Source organism: Ranitomeya imitator, chromosome 5 (genome assembly GCF_032444005.1).
Source record: "Ranitomeya imitator isolate aRanImi1 chromosome 5, aRanImi1.pri, whole genome shotgun sequence".
Lineage (NCBI taxonomy): Eukaryota > Metazoa > Chordata > Amphibia > Anura > Dendrobatidae > Ranitomeya > Ranitomeya imitator.
This window is the reverse complement of record NC_091286.1, coordinates 68691417-68706571: the sequence shown is the minus strand read 5'-3', so window position 1 is coordinate 68706571 and position 15155 is coordinate 68691417.

Genomic DNA, 15155 nt, shown 5'->3' with positions numbered 1-15155 from the left:
CAGTTATCAAATGCATAAAATTCACATCAATTACATTTGCATAATAATGATCATAATAATTTCTAATACAATAATGTCAATAAGACTTTCAAAATTATGTTAAAGGGAACCTGTCACCCCGTTTTTTGAGATTGAGCTATAAATACTGTTAAATAGGGCCTGCGCTGTGTGTTCCTATAGTGTATGTAGTGTACCCCAATTCCCCATGTATGCTGAGAAATAACTTACCAAAGTCGCCGTTTTCGCCTGTCAATCAGGCTGGTCAGGTCGGGAGGGCGTGGTGACATCGGTGGTTCTTCCTCAGCTTTACGTTGGTGGCGTAGTGGCGTAGTGGTGAACAAGCAGCGCGCGATCTGCGCTGTAATCCCTTGCATCGGTGGGGGCGGCCATCTTCCTGGGGCCGCGCGTGCGCAGATCGAGTGCTCTGCTGCACGGGGCTTCAGGAAAATGGCCGCGGGATGCCGCGTGTGCGCATTAGAGATCGCGGCGGCCATTTTCCCAAAGCCGAGATGCAAACTCGGCTTTGGGAAAATGGCCGCCGCGATCTCTAATGCGCACGCGCGGCATCCCGCGGCCATTTTCCTGAAGCCCCGTGCAGCAGAGCACTCGATCTGCGCACGCGCGGCCCCAGGAAGATGGCCGCCCCCACCGATGCAAGGGATTACAGCGCAGATCGCGCACTGCTTGTTCACCACTACGCCACTACGCCACCAACGTAAAGCTGAGGAAGAACCAGCGATGTCACCACGCCCTCCCGACCTGACCAGCCTGATTGACAGGCGAAAACGGCGACTTTGGTAAGTTATTTCTCAGCATACATGGGGAATTGGGGTACACTACATACACTATAGGAACACACAGCGCAGGCCCTATTTAACAGTATTTATAGCTCAATCTCAAAAAACGGGGTGACAGGTTCCCTTTAATACTCAAAATCAGTAATGAAATGTTTCAACATTTTTCAATAAAAAAACATAACCCAAACCAATATGCTTTTTAGCTCAATTTTAACAAATTAATCTTTTAAATCAATAACAAGCACATTACATCCACACACTGTCCCTGACTTCAGCAATGCATTCATTCAGTACACAGTGGTTTCTTATTTAAATATAAACCAAGAAAATCACACTTTGGGTAACCTGCATGCTAGTACTGTAGTGAAGTGTAGATGCAAATCAAGAACAAAACTGATATTAATAAACATTCACTTAAATCATTTCTTATTTAACGTATGCAAATTGCCTCTTCTGGGAAAAAGAGGACTTAAACTCTATAGCGCCACCTGTTGGAAGTAGCGATCCTACAAGTCACAATCAACTCTTTAACGAGTCGTGCAATATGACTTGGGATAAAAGCCAAATTAGTATCTCAATTCGCAGACACGGTGTTTCAGGCTGTTGGCCCTCGTCAGTGCAAAGCATGAGAACTAATTTGGCTAGGTGAGAGGCTCTGGACTGGGGTCTATGGGGTATCATTTCTCCTTATGGAGAGTGACATACCATCATTTTTCAAAAATCAAATACACACAGGAACTCCCAAAAATATAATAAACTGAAATACTCAAAAAATAAAATACCGTATATACTCGAGTATAAGCCGACCCGAGTATAAGCCGACCCCCCTAATTTTGCCACAAAAAACTGGGAAAACTTATTGACTCGAGTATAAGCCTAGGGTGGAAATGCAGCATTTACCGGTGAATTTCAAAAATAAAAATAGATCATTATTTCCCCATAGCTGTGCCATATAGTGCTCTGCACCGTTCATATTTCCCCATAGGTGTGCCATATAGTGCTCTGCACCGTTCATTGTGCCCCCTAGCTGTGCCATATACGGTGCTCTGCACCGTTCACTGTGCCCCATAGCTGTGCCATATACGGTGCTCTGCACCGTTCACTGTGCCCCATAGCTGTGCTGTGCCATATACGGTGCTCTGCACCGTTCACTGTGCCCCATAGCTGTGCTGTGCCATATACGGTGCTCTGCACCGTTCACTGTGCCCCATAGCTGTGCTGTGCCATATACGGTGCTCTGCACCGTTCACTGTGCCCCATAGCTGTGCTGTGCCATATACGGTGCTCTGCACCGTTCACTGTGCCCCATAGCTGTGCCATATACGGTGCTCTGCACCGTTCACTGTGCCCCATAGCTGTGCTGTGCCATATACGGTGCTCTGCACCGTTCACTGTGCCCCATAGCTGTGCTGTGCCATATACGGTGCTCTGCACCGTTCACTGTGCCCCATAGCTGTGCTGTGCCATATACGGTGCTCTGCACCGTTCACTGTGCCCCATAGCTGTGCTGTGCCATATACGGTGCTCTGCACCGTTCACTGTGCCCCATAGCTGTGCTGTGCCATATACGGTGCTCTGCACCGTTCACTGTGCCCCATAGCTGTGCTGTGCCATATACGGTGCTCTGCACCGTTCACTGTGCCCCATAGCTGTGCTGTGCCATATACGGTGCTCTGCACCGTTCACTGTGCCCCATAGCTGTGCTGTGCCATATACGGTGCTCTGCACCGTTCACTGTGCCCCATAGCTGTGCTGTGCCATATACGGTGCTCTGCACCGTTCACTGTGCCCCATAGCTGTGCTGTGCCATATACGGTGCTCTGCACCGTTCACTGTGCCCCATAGATGTGCTGTGCCATATACGGTGCTCTGCACCGTTCACTGTGCCCCATAGCTGTGCTGTGCTGTGCCATATACGGTGCTCTGCACCGTTCACTGTACCCCATAGCTGTGCTGTGCCATATACGGTGCTCTGCACCGTTCACTGTGCCCCATAGATGTTCCACATAAATTTGTGCCGCCGCTGCCGCAATAAAGAAAAAAAAACACATACTCACCTCCCTTGATTGCAGCTCCCGGCGTCTCGTTCCGGCGCCTCCATCTTCCCGGCGTCTCTGCTCTGACTGATCAGGCAGAGGGCGCCGCGCACACTATATGCGTCATCGCGCCCTCTGCCTGAACAGTCAGAGAGCAGAGACGCCGGGAAGATGGAGGCGCCGGCCGGGAAGATGGATCGGCGCCCGGCGGCTGGAACGAGGACAGGTGAATATAACATACTCACCTAGTCCTGGCGATCCTCGCGCTGTCCCTCTGCCTGGTCTTCGGTGCCGCAGTTTCTTCCTCTATCAGCGGTCACCGGCACCGCTGATTAGAGAAATGAATAAGCGGCTCCGCCCCTATGGGAGGTGGAGCCGCTTATTCATTTCTGTAATGAGCGGTCCCACGTGACCGCTGAAGAGAGGAAGAAACTGCAGCGCCGAAGCCCGTGGGACGGCAGGGACAGCGCGAGGATCGCTGGGACTAGGTAAGTATACCTCAGCGCCCTCACCCCCTCACCTGCCGACCCCACCGCTACCGTGACTCGAGTATAAGCCGAGGGGGGCACTTTCAGCCCAAAAATTTGGGCTGAAAATCTCGGCTTATACTCGAGTATATACGGTAAGTCACTTCTAAATTTAAATGGATTCCTTTTTGAGTTCTGCAGAGACAAAAACTATTTACAATGCACACACGGTAATCAGATGGCCAATGTCTCTCCTTTCAATTCCTGCAGACAAACAAAAAGGTTAATTTACAAACCCCCCAATCCAACATTTGGTGGGCTGAAAGGAGAAAATTGTTCCTTTAATGAAAAAAAATAAACTAATCACAGTGCAAAAACAAAATTGAAAGAATTAGCTCATAAAAATACAAAATAAAAATATAAAAATACCACGTGGATTTTCTCTTTGGCTATGAACCAATTTAAACAAAGGATATCCATGACAAATACAGGGGTTTGCACAAACAACATACAGTGACAAACGTGTAACAAATAAGTCATGACATCTATTACTTAAGTCAACCCTCATAATATTTAGTTGTCATCTAACTAATCATTGTCTGTAATTTTAACATCCTATTTTCCTTGTATGTCTCTTTCACAATGGCTTCCACAAACAGTCATCTTGTGTCTGTTGTGGTCTTTTGCCATTTAAAAACACCAAGGTCTATCAGCAAATGACAGCGGACTGTCAATTGGAAGGCATTACAAACCCTCAAATGATAAATGCATATTTATGCATTCAGCAAGACCAAACTCAATTCATCATATCAGCCAGCACATACGTCATAATATGCTCACAGGATATTTCTCTTCGTATAAACTATTAAAACAAAAACAAACATCATTAGACATCACAAAAAATATGGCAAAACTGTTCACACAATTCTCATGGAATGTTCCACAACTTTTATCTAATTAGTCCATGAGGGAATACAGGCATGGTATTGGAGGAGTCAAAGGGGCGGGTGCAGTAGGGACTTGGTTATCAGGTGTCCCACCTATATCCTTCCAACCTCCTATTTCATTTGTCGCCACCATCCTGGGCCTGGCGATTTTCAATGTGCCCTTTCTGCTCAAATCTTGCCATCTTCTGTACAGGTCACAAGTTAGGATGCCATCTATGTCCTGGAATGGAACTTCACTAGCTATCAGGTCACAAAACCGCTCCTTCCTGCTTTTTCTAATTTGGGAATTATCTCCTTTCTTTGTCTCTTGATCTACTCTGTCTACTGTATAATTTCTTGACACTTTTGCTTTCTCTAGAGCAGATACCTGAGAAATTAAACTGCATGCTGTATATACATTAGTGGAGTTTCCCATGAGCGCACTGAACATGGTGAAAAATGGGGATTTGTAAGCAGCTGGGGCACCTTCTATGAACTTATTTTTCATCATTACTGTCATCACTGCAGCATCTGGCCCCTTCCAATCCTCGACAACAGCAAAGTGATCATTCATATCTGGCAAAGGATTGTCAGTTATACCACCTATACATGCGATTTCTCTCAGTCTCTGAACTGCATCTGCAAGAGACTCCCATCGTGTTTGTAGTATTAATTCAATAGGAGAATCATACACTTGTGCCACAGAATCCCTCACCAAATGCAATAGGGAAAAATTCTCTGCAGCGTCCCTTGCATATCTCATTTTTAGACGCACAATGGGATCAATACAAATACTAGCAATTCCTATGCCCTCAAGAGACGGTTCAAGATTATCGTATCTGCCCCAAAATCCCATAACCTGAGAATCAATGTTAATAAATTCTCTCCTGTTTGCTGTCTGTATCTGGTGGCTAATTCTGTTAGCTCCCCTGCTGTATAATTTCTAGTTTCCTCTGTCACGGCGGATTCTACGCCAACAGCTGCATCTCCTGCATCCATCCTCTCTCCCCTACGCTGAGTGACTTCTCTCTTGGTCTTTGTTACTACAATAGGCCTGGCATGCAATTCTACCTCATTTTCTAAACCATCACATTCTAATAAATCTGACCATTTCTCATGTGCAATCATGGTTCTAACATGTGCAGTATGACTATCTGACACTGGCTGCTGTCTCCTCCTGCGCTTATTCTTATTCATATTTGGTATCACTTATTCTTCAAAACTCTTGCATTTTATCATGCTGTTTCCTTTGATCTCTCAAAGCTGATTGCAAGCTGATCCTTTGCTCTATAGCTGTATGCAGCTCTAAACGCAAGTGATCAATCTCCTCCTGCAAACTTTGTAGTGCCTGGACACAAACCCATCCATCGGCTGCTGCTGTTTTTTGCTCCTTTGCATCATACCTTGAGAGATAAAATTTTGCAGCCACATCCTGGGGATTTGCTAAACGCTGTCCCTCCATATACTTATTACATTCCTGTGCCATTGGGGTCCATGGTCCTGACAACACCCATTCCGGCAAGGAGCTGACACTACTCTCAATTGCTTTCCTATTCTTAGCAAACTTATTCAATTTTGCAAACATTTTTATTCAAGACAAAATCCCACTGCTGGCACCACTTGATTTGTTAAAGGGAACCTGTCACCCCGTTTTTTGAGATTGAGATATAAATACTGTTAAATAGGGCCTGCGCTGTGCGTTACTATAGTGTATGTAGTGTACCCTGATTCCCCATGTATGCCGAGAAATACATTACCAAAGTCGGCGTTTTCGCCTGTCAATCAGGCTGGTCTGGTCAGGTGGGCGTGTTCACAGCGTTCTTTTCTTCCCCAGGTTTCCGTTGGTGGCGTAGTGGTGTGCGCATGTCCAAGGTCCGGATTCCCTGTGCCCACGTGAAGACACAGCGCGCGATCTGCGCTGTCATTCCTTTCATCGGTGCGGGCGGCCATCTTCCTGGGGCCGCGCGTGCGCAGATGTAGTGCTCTGCTGCACGGGGCTTCAGGAAAATGGCCGCGGGATGCCGCGCGTGCGCAGAAGAGATCGCGGCGGCCATTTTCCCAAAGCCGAGATGCAAACTCGGCTTTGGGAAAATGGCCACCGCGATCTCTTCTGCGCACGCGCGGCATCCCGCGGCCATTTTCCTGAAGCCCCGTGCAGCAGAGCACTTCATCTGCGCACGCGCGGCCCCAGGAAGATGGCCGCCCGCACCGATGAAAGGAATGACAGCGCAGATCGCGCGCTGTGTCTTCACGTGGGCACAGGGAATCCGGACCTTGGACATGCGCACACCACTACGCCACCAACGGAAACCTGGGGAAGAAAAGAACGCTGTGAACACGCCCACCTGACCAGACCAGCCTGATTGACAGGCGAAAACGCCGACTTTGGTAATGTATTTCTCGGCATACATGGGGAATCAGGGTACACTACATACACCATAGTAACGCACAGCACAGGCCCTATTTAACAGTATTTATATCTCAATCTCAAAAAACGGGGTGACAGGTTCCCTTTAAGGTTCAAAGAATTGTGATGAATAAATAAATGCTCACAAGACAATTGAACAATTTAATAAACTGATATGAATTTACTTAATAAAAAATAATAAATATAAACAGTCACTCAAAATAGCAAATAATCAATAGTCATACATTACATTAAAATGGTAGGAGTCAATCAGCCTGGTCTCTCAGTGTCCTCTCTCTTCCATCTGTCCTCTCTGTCCCTGTCTCAGGCAATACTTCCATTTATATGTTAAAACTGACCATTTAATCTTATCTGAAGGCTTTTGATCTAAAACATGGTATGTGTACTGAAGTCTTCAGGCCAAATAGATAAGAACACCACCTGGCATCCCTCAGTGCTCAACAAGTTTCTGTCTAACATTTACATGATACCATCTTTTGGGAACAAGTCCATTCCATTGGTTCTCATCTTTGAAGATAAGTGTAAAGTGTACACTAAATGTAAATTACTAGGTCATTTACATTCTGGACAATTGACATGTAACCTTCTGTGGACTCCATTGAAAGTACATATATATATATATACTGTAGAATATTTAATAAAACCAATCAATATCTCTATCATACGTATTAATTAGAGTGGAGTGTTGAAATCATTATAAAAATATATAACATACTACACGCCATTGATCACTACATCACTGTAACTTTCTTATTTGAGACTTTCCTTTAAGTTTCAAAATCCGATTTAATCATCTTATTTTACCATAAGAAGTTTGCAGTCAGGGATTAGGGTTTGTTTTTCTGTCTAAAAGACACATTTTTATACAATAGGTTTCCTGTAATGAATTCCATTTGTAATAACATCTACAACAAAAAAAAAGATTTATTTTTTTTTCTTTCTTCTTATGCATTATGTCCTTTTGTTATTTTCTTACTATTTTCATTAAAAAGGCAGTGTTTCTTATGGCAAGTATATTGTAAACTAAAGCAGAAATGTCCTGATTTGATTTATTAACAATGTGAACGGGATAAAGTATATTACAGTATATTGTTTAGTTAATACGTCCCAGTTAATCAGGAATTTACCTAAAATACATGAATGATATATTGAATTAAATACAGTAATGAATAGTATATTATTTACACCTCATTGTCCTTTGTAATTGGGTTATTAATCAGTGCCAACAGCCTAAATGCACATAATATATCAATTAGATAGGCAATTCCTAACAGATTACATATCTATGTGGTATTTTGGTAATTTGTGACTGTTTTCGTAGGTTTATATTATCTATCTGAACACATCATGTTCTGATTCCTACCAAATTTTAGACTTCAGTAAGAAAGACTTTTGCTGTGGAGCAGTTTTAAATGCATCTATCATGCTACAGCTTTTATGGAACCTTGTTTTTTTTTTTCTGGGGAAGGGGGAGCACCAATGCGCCATGTACTAGGACCTGTTTGGCTGCTTCAACATTTCATAACTATCCTTATTAATTGGTCACTTTTATTTTAACAACTTTTATATAAATCAAATATAGGAAACGTAATAAATCTTAAAGAGATATTCCTTTTTCTTTACATGCCTTCTCAACTCACCATTCTTTCAGAAATACAGCTAAAATACATTTTGTAAATGCAAACTGATAGATCATATTACAACTGCCTTCTGAACACCATTGAGAGGGGAGGATGTGGAAGGAGCAAAGAGAAACAGAAAAAGTGTTGCTGCTTTTTAGTAAGTGTTTTATCTCATACTGCTGGATTCACAGCTACACTGTTCAATATCGCTGTATAATATACACAATGCTGTCACTGCTCCTGAACATGTGCTGCTTTATAGTGTTTTATCTAATCCCACTGCTGAATTCACAGCTACACTGCTCAATACTGCTGTATAATGTGCTACATGCTTTTACTGCTTCTGAACATGTGCTGCTTTTTGGTAAGTGTTTTTTCTCATCCCAGTGCTAGATTCACAGCTATACTGCTCAATATTGCTGTATGATGTCCTCCATGCTGTTGTTGCTTCTAAACATATAGAACAGAAATCCTTCATGTTTTTGTATGTTGTGTATGGGAGATATCATAGCAGCTTGTCTTCACCTAGTGCACTAGTCCCCAACCTGTAGCTCAGGAGCCACATGTGGCTCGCGGTCCCATGAATTGTGGCTCACGGCTGCCTGTCAGCTTGGTGAATTAGCTCCATTTCTAGCAAACAGGTATGAAGAGCAAATCTGAAAATGGTGAATTTTGTGAGCAGCCCTGCACAGAAGAGCAGATCTGGGCGCACATATACTGGTCTTAGGGGTTTTGAGATGATTTAAGTATGGTACGCTGGAGACAAGCTGATACCACCTGTCAGAGGAGATGTTTGAAGCTGGATGTGACAGTGTCTTTGGAGTGCTTTATAGGAGAATACTGAATGGGGGTATTGTGGGAACCCATGGATCTTAGTATACTGCTTTGGGGTGATTTTTGTGGAAAAGCTTTGGTTAACCATTATGCCTGTAATGGCTTTGTTTGCCACTATTGTGAGGGGGGTGGGAACTGAATGTGGCTCCCGACCCTCTCTCAGAACTGAATGTGGCTCTCAAGGTCAGAAACGTTGGGGCCTCTGCCCTAGTGGTTCAAAGATAACTAAATTGGAGAGAGTGTACAGAGGGGAAAACTGGTGAAAATACCCTATACAAATCATATAGTGAACAGAAACATTGTGTTGTTCCTCATGTACACACACACTGGACAGTTTATTTTGAAAGTCACCTATAACTACAGGATAGGAGAGAATTACGGAGCTGCAAACGCTATCCAGGCACAAATAGAGTGCGTAGAGTCCAATTCAAAGGCTGGGTTGGCTCTATCCGCTGGTGACCACAGCAAAAATTAGCAAAAAGGAATTGAAGGCACTCCAACACAGAAATAAAAGAAAAAACCTATTTCGGCATGTCAAACTAAGTAAAAAACATGAGAAATGCCTAACGCATTTCTGGCGCATAAAAAGCGCCCTTAATTATACGATATAAAACAGGATATGTGACATGAAATATATACAAAAGATAGACCAATCACAATTTTTGTTTATTTTCTTTGATAATTTGCACATATTATTATTGGACTTTCATTGCACGTAGAATTTTTCATCAGTACCAGTTTGATAGATTTTGGAAGACCTTTTTTTCTTTATGTTTGGTCTTTTATGAATTTTATTCACGGCTCTAATGACGTCCTCCTTGGACTCGAGGTTGGCCAGACTAGCTCAAGTATTCCTTAAACCTGGGGCCCCCACGGACAATGGCATTGGCAAATTTAATTTGTTTAAACAAATAGATAAATTATTGTCACAGGACACTAGAACATGGTGGGATCACAATTCCTCGAAAAAATATTTAGAAAAAAAGGAATGCTTTAAAAAGTCTTATGTGTGGTTCCTGCTCATGGCTGTCAAACCATTGCAACCACTGTGCAATCTGCAATTTTAAAAATAATGTTTACTAATTTTGGAGAATAAGTATAGTCCATGAAAATATGTTCACTGCTTCGGAAAGCTTTTAATTTTAAGAGGTTAGCAACCTTTTAAACCAAAGTTATTTTAATGGGCATTGTTCCCTTTTCAACAAAGTTTTTAGTTTATGTAAATAGTCATTTTACTTCTCCTTTCTGGGGTATTTGCCTCTAAAAATATTATGGTGTTGAATTTCACCTCTACAAAACTTTACACCCAAGAAACTTTGAGAGGCATTTATGACTTGGTATAAAATCCTGGCAACTGGTCCTTAGTCCTCTATTAGGAACACAGTTCTGAAACATCAGCATAAAAGTTGGTTATGGATGTGGTAGTATGTAACAGAATATGGGAAAAATAGAACCATTAACTTAATTGACTCCAAGATTCACTGTGAGTTCTTGTGATGGAGATGATGAAGAGAACAGATATGATGAGTAGCATGTGTTACTTTTGCTTTTTAGATTTGCATAATTTTCTATGATGACAAGCCTAATTGGAAAAATAATTTTTAATTGATACTGTCATGACTCTGTTGTTGGGTGACACCATGACCAGGGTCTCCTTCCTTGTCCCTAATGCTAGGGTGCCCTATCTCGCCCTGTTCCCTGGATTAATTCTCATAGGAAAGACATCGGGGCCACGTACCTTGCCTTAGTATCGAATGCCTCCCTGGCTCGACTGGACCACTTGGAAAAGTCTGTCCCTTTCCTCGTCATATTGGTCAGAGGTTTGGCCACTACCGAAAAGTTTTTGATGAACTTACGGTAGTAGTTGGCGAAACCAAAAAACCTTTGTAACCCCTTAAAATCCTCAGGATGATCCCAATCCAGTACCGCCCAGACTTTCGCCGTATCCATATGAAAACCTGTGGATGATAGCATATCCTAGAAAAGGGATCTTAACCGAGAATATACATTTCTCTCATTTCTCTTGTTTGACAAATAATTTATTGTGTCAGAGTATCTGTAAGACCTGCCTGACATGTACCTCATGTGAATCAAGATCAGGTGAATAAATTAATATGATTATAAAAAATTACTGCGGCGCTGAGTATACAGGTCTCGTATTGCTGCGAATTTAGACAATAACCACTTATTTGTCAAAAAATGTAATATAAAAAATATATATAAATTCGCGCACGAGATCAAAGATAAAGTGGACGTAAGTTTAATAGAACAATAAATACATGAACCTCTACACAAACAATCTACAAATATAAGCTTGCACTCTTCCCAGAATAAATCCCAACTATAGTAAAGACTCCTAAGCAAAAGATCAATAGTTTGTATGGTAATTATACAACACCGTAAGTTAAACCGAATTGATGTCAGCAGCCCCTTATTTATATATAAAAGGACTATAATAACGCTGGATCTGTCTGTAGCAATGTGTAACAGCTAGAAAGAGGACGAAGATATTGAATGCCACGCACTTATTTAAAACCGTTATAATAAATGAAATGTGGATTACATCCGCGCTGCTGCGACAAATAATAGATCCAGATATACTGTTAGGGTGTTCGGGTGGTTTATTCAACGCGTTTCGAAGCTCAAAGGCTTCTTCTTCAGGAAGTTTCCACACAAACGCACTTATTTAAAAGTAATAGCACAAAAGGAGTATTTCTCTGAACTTTGTTTAGCTGAAAACTAATCCCCCACTGTGGGAATGCAGCAAAAAAAAATGTATATTATAAAAATGAAAAACTGGTGATAACAGTCATGATGCAAGAAGCGGCCCCGGCCGGTGGCAAAGCTTCACTAAAAATGAGGGTAATGAGGCGTACTGCAATTGGATTAAACTGGGTCGGAAATCCGATGCATGTACTCCACTGGTTACTTTAAGCTGAACTGTTGTGAATTCTGTTGTCGAACTCCCTCCTGTGGTCGTGAATGGTACTTCGGCGAGTTCTGTCCATGGACTCCCTCTGGTGGCTGTGAGTGGAGCTGCTGCTTCTGAGGTTCCTTACACAGGTGACGTGGTTTGTCCTTTGGTTGGTTGCTCTATTTAACTCCACTCAGATCGTTACTCCATGCCAGCTGTCAATGTTCCTGCATTAGTTCAGTTCGCTCTTGGATCTTTCTGGTTACCTGTCTTCTCCAGCAGAAGCTAAGTTCCTGATAGTTAATTTGTTCATTGTTTCTTTGTCCAGCTGGTTATCATGATTTTGTCTTGCTAGCTGGAAGCTCTGGGATGCAGAGTGGCATCTCCGCACCGTTAGTCGGTGCGGAGGTCTTTTTGCACACTCTGCGTGGTCTTTTGTAGTTTTTTGTGCTGACCGCAAAGATACCTTTCCTATCCTCTGTCTGTTTAGTAAGTCTGGCCTCCCTTTGCTGAAATCTGTTTCATTTCTATGTTTGTGACTTCATCTTAACTCACAGTCAATATATGTGGGGGGCTTCCTTTACCTTTGGGGAATTTCTCCGAGGCAAGGTAGGCTTTATTTTCTATCTCTAGGGCTAGCTAGCTCTTAGCCTGTGAAGAGGCGTCTAGGGAGAGTCAGGAACGCTCCACGGCTATGTCTAGTGTGTGTGATAGGATTAGGGCCTGCGGTCAGCAGATTCCCAGTATAAAAATTTTTTTTTATCAAACTCTTGCGAGCTTTTTTCCATGTCGCAAATGCGCAATGTGTAGAAAGACACAAACTGAAAAACGACGCACATTAGCCAGGAACGGAAAAGATCACGCCATTAAACAATATATCACTTGCACAACGGAAGGAGTCATATACACTATAAAGTGTCCGTGCGATAAATTATACGTGGGCAGGACTAAGCGCCCACTTAAAATAAGAATCAGCGAACACATGCGTAATGTTAAACGAAATTTCACTGGACACCCTTTGTCTTAACACTTTGTGGAAAAGCACAATAGTGATATTAACTTAATGGAAATAACTGGACTGGAAAGAATACAAATACCATGGAGAAAAGGTAATTACATCGCTCTGATGTCCAGAGCAGAATGCAAATGGATCTTTGTATTGGATACTCTTATTCCAAAAGGACTAAACAGTGACTTTGAATTGTTTGGTTTTATGTCAGGATACTATTGGTCCTTTCTGCTATCTGCACATTCACTCTATTGGAACTTTTTTCATGGCATCGTGTGACTGGTGATGTCACGGCAGGTCCTGCTCTGTGATCACACATGTAGCAGATTGGACCCCTTCCCCTATATAAGGGTTAATTAGGGCATTAAGGACCATCCCTGATGAAGGAAAGCGCTTCTTTCCGAAACGCGTTGGATACTATTGGTCCTTTCTGCTATCTGCACGTTTACTCTATTGGAACTTCTTTCACTGCATCACGTGACTGGTGATGTCACGGCAGGTCCTGCTCTGTGATCACACACTGTGAGGAGATCGCTATCACCGTGTGCAGCCACTACTATGGGCAGCCGGGACTCTCCAGACAACACAGGACGCTGGACATCTACATCAGCAGGAGCAACGTGGAAGGAATACCTCTCGTCTATCCACTATCAGTGTTCTGCTTAAAGTAACCAGTGGCGTACATGCATCGGATTTCCGACCCGGTTTAATCCAATTGCAGTACGCCTCATTACCCTCATTTTTAGTGAAGCTTTGCCACCGGCAGGGGCCGCTTCTTGCATCATGACTGTTATCACCAGTTTTTCATTTTTATAATATACATTTTTTTTTTTTGCTGCATTCCCACAGTGGGAGATTAGTTTTCAGCTAAACAAAGTTCATAGAAATACTCCTTTTGTGCTATTACTTTTAAATAAGTGCGTGGCATTCAGTATCTTCGTCCTCTTTCTAGCTGTTACACATTGCTACAGACAGATACAGCGTTATTATAGTCCTTTTATATAAAATAAGGGGCTGCTGACATCAATTCGGTTTAACTTACGGTGTTGTATAATTACCATACAAACTATTGATCTTTTGCTTGGGAGTCTTTACTATAGTTGGAATTTATTCTGGGAAGAGTGCAAGCTTATATTTGTAGATTGTTTGTGTAGAGGTTCATGTATTTATTGTTCTATTAAACTTACGTCCACTTTATCTCTGATCTCGTGCGCGAATTTATATATATTTTTTATTTTGAATAAATTAATATGTCATAAATATAGATTACCACCAATCTACCTACCATGTGACTAAATTTGTCATTTACAAAGTGCTGAAAGATGGCAGAAGAATTAGTCAACCCAAATGGCATCATAAGGTTTTTATAGTGTCCTCCTGTTGTATTGAAAGCTGTTTTCCACTCATCCCCCTCTTTAATATGAATGAGATTATATGCCCTCCTGAAACCCAGTTTAGAAAAACATTTCGCTCCTACAATCTGATTAAAGAAGTCTGGGATGAAGGGGAGCAGATACAGATTCCGGACTGTGATGTGATTTACAAAGAAAAATCCTGCAGCAATGGGGGATGAGGATGGTCTGCTATGACCCTTTGCCAAACTTTCCGTAATATAGTCCTTCATGGCCTGCCTCTCTGGACCATATAGTCTGCTCTTTAGCAGCTTGACCCCAGGGACAAGATTAACGGTGCAGTCATAAGAATGATGGGTAGGAAGTTCTTGGCACCCCTGCTCCGAAAACACATCCCCAAAGTCCGACAGGTAATTAGGCTCAGACTGGGTATCCACCCTTGCAAGCCGGGTGCCCAAGCAGTGTCCTTAACAATACTCATTCCACTTTACCACCTCCCGAGTCTGCCAATCTACCACAGGGTTGTGTAGAATGAACCAAGGAAGTCCAAGAACCACTGGATAAGACAGACCCTCACATAACAGTCAATACCTTATGAGTGCATGGCCCCTGTTTATGTAACCTTCAAACAGCTTGAGTAAAATACCTCTGTCTCAAGGGAGCAGAGTCGGTGGAAACTATGAATTTGGTCTGGACAGTGTATGTGGTTTGAGGCCCTGGAAATGGACGAACCTAGTGTCGATCAAGTTAATCCCCACCCCAGTGTCCAG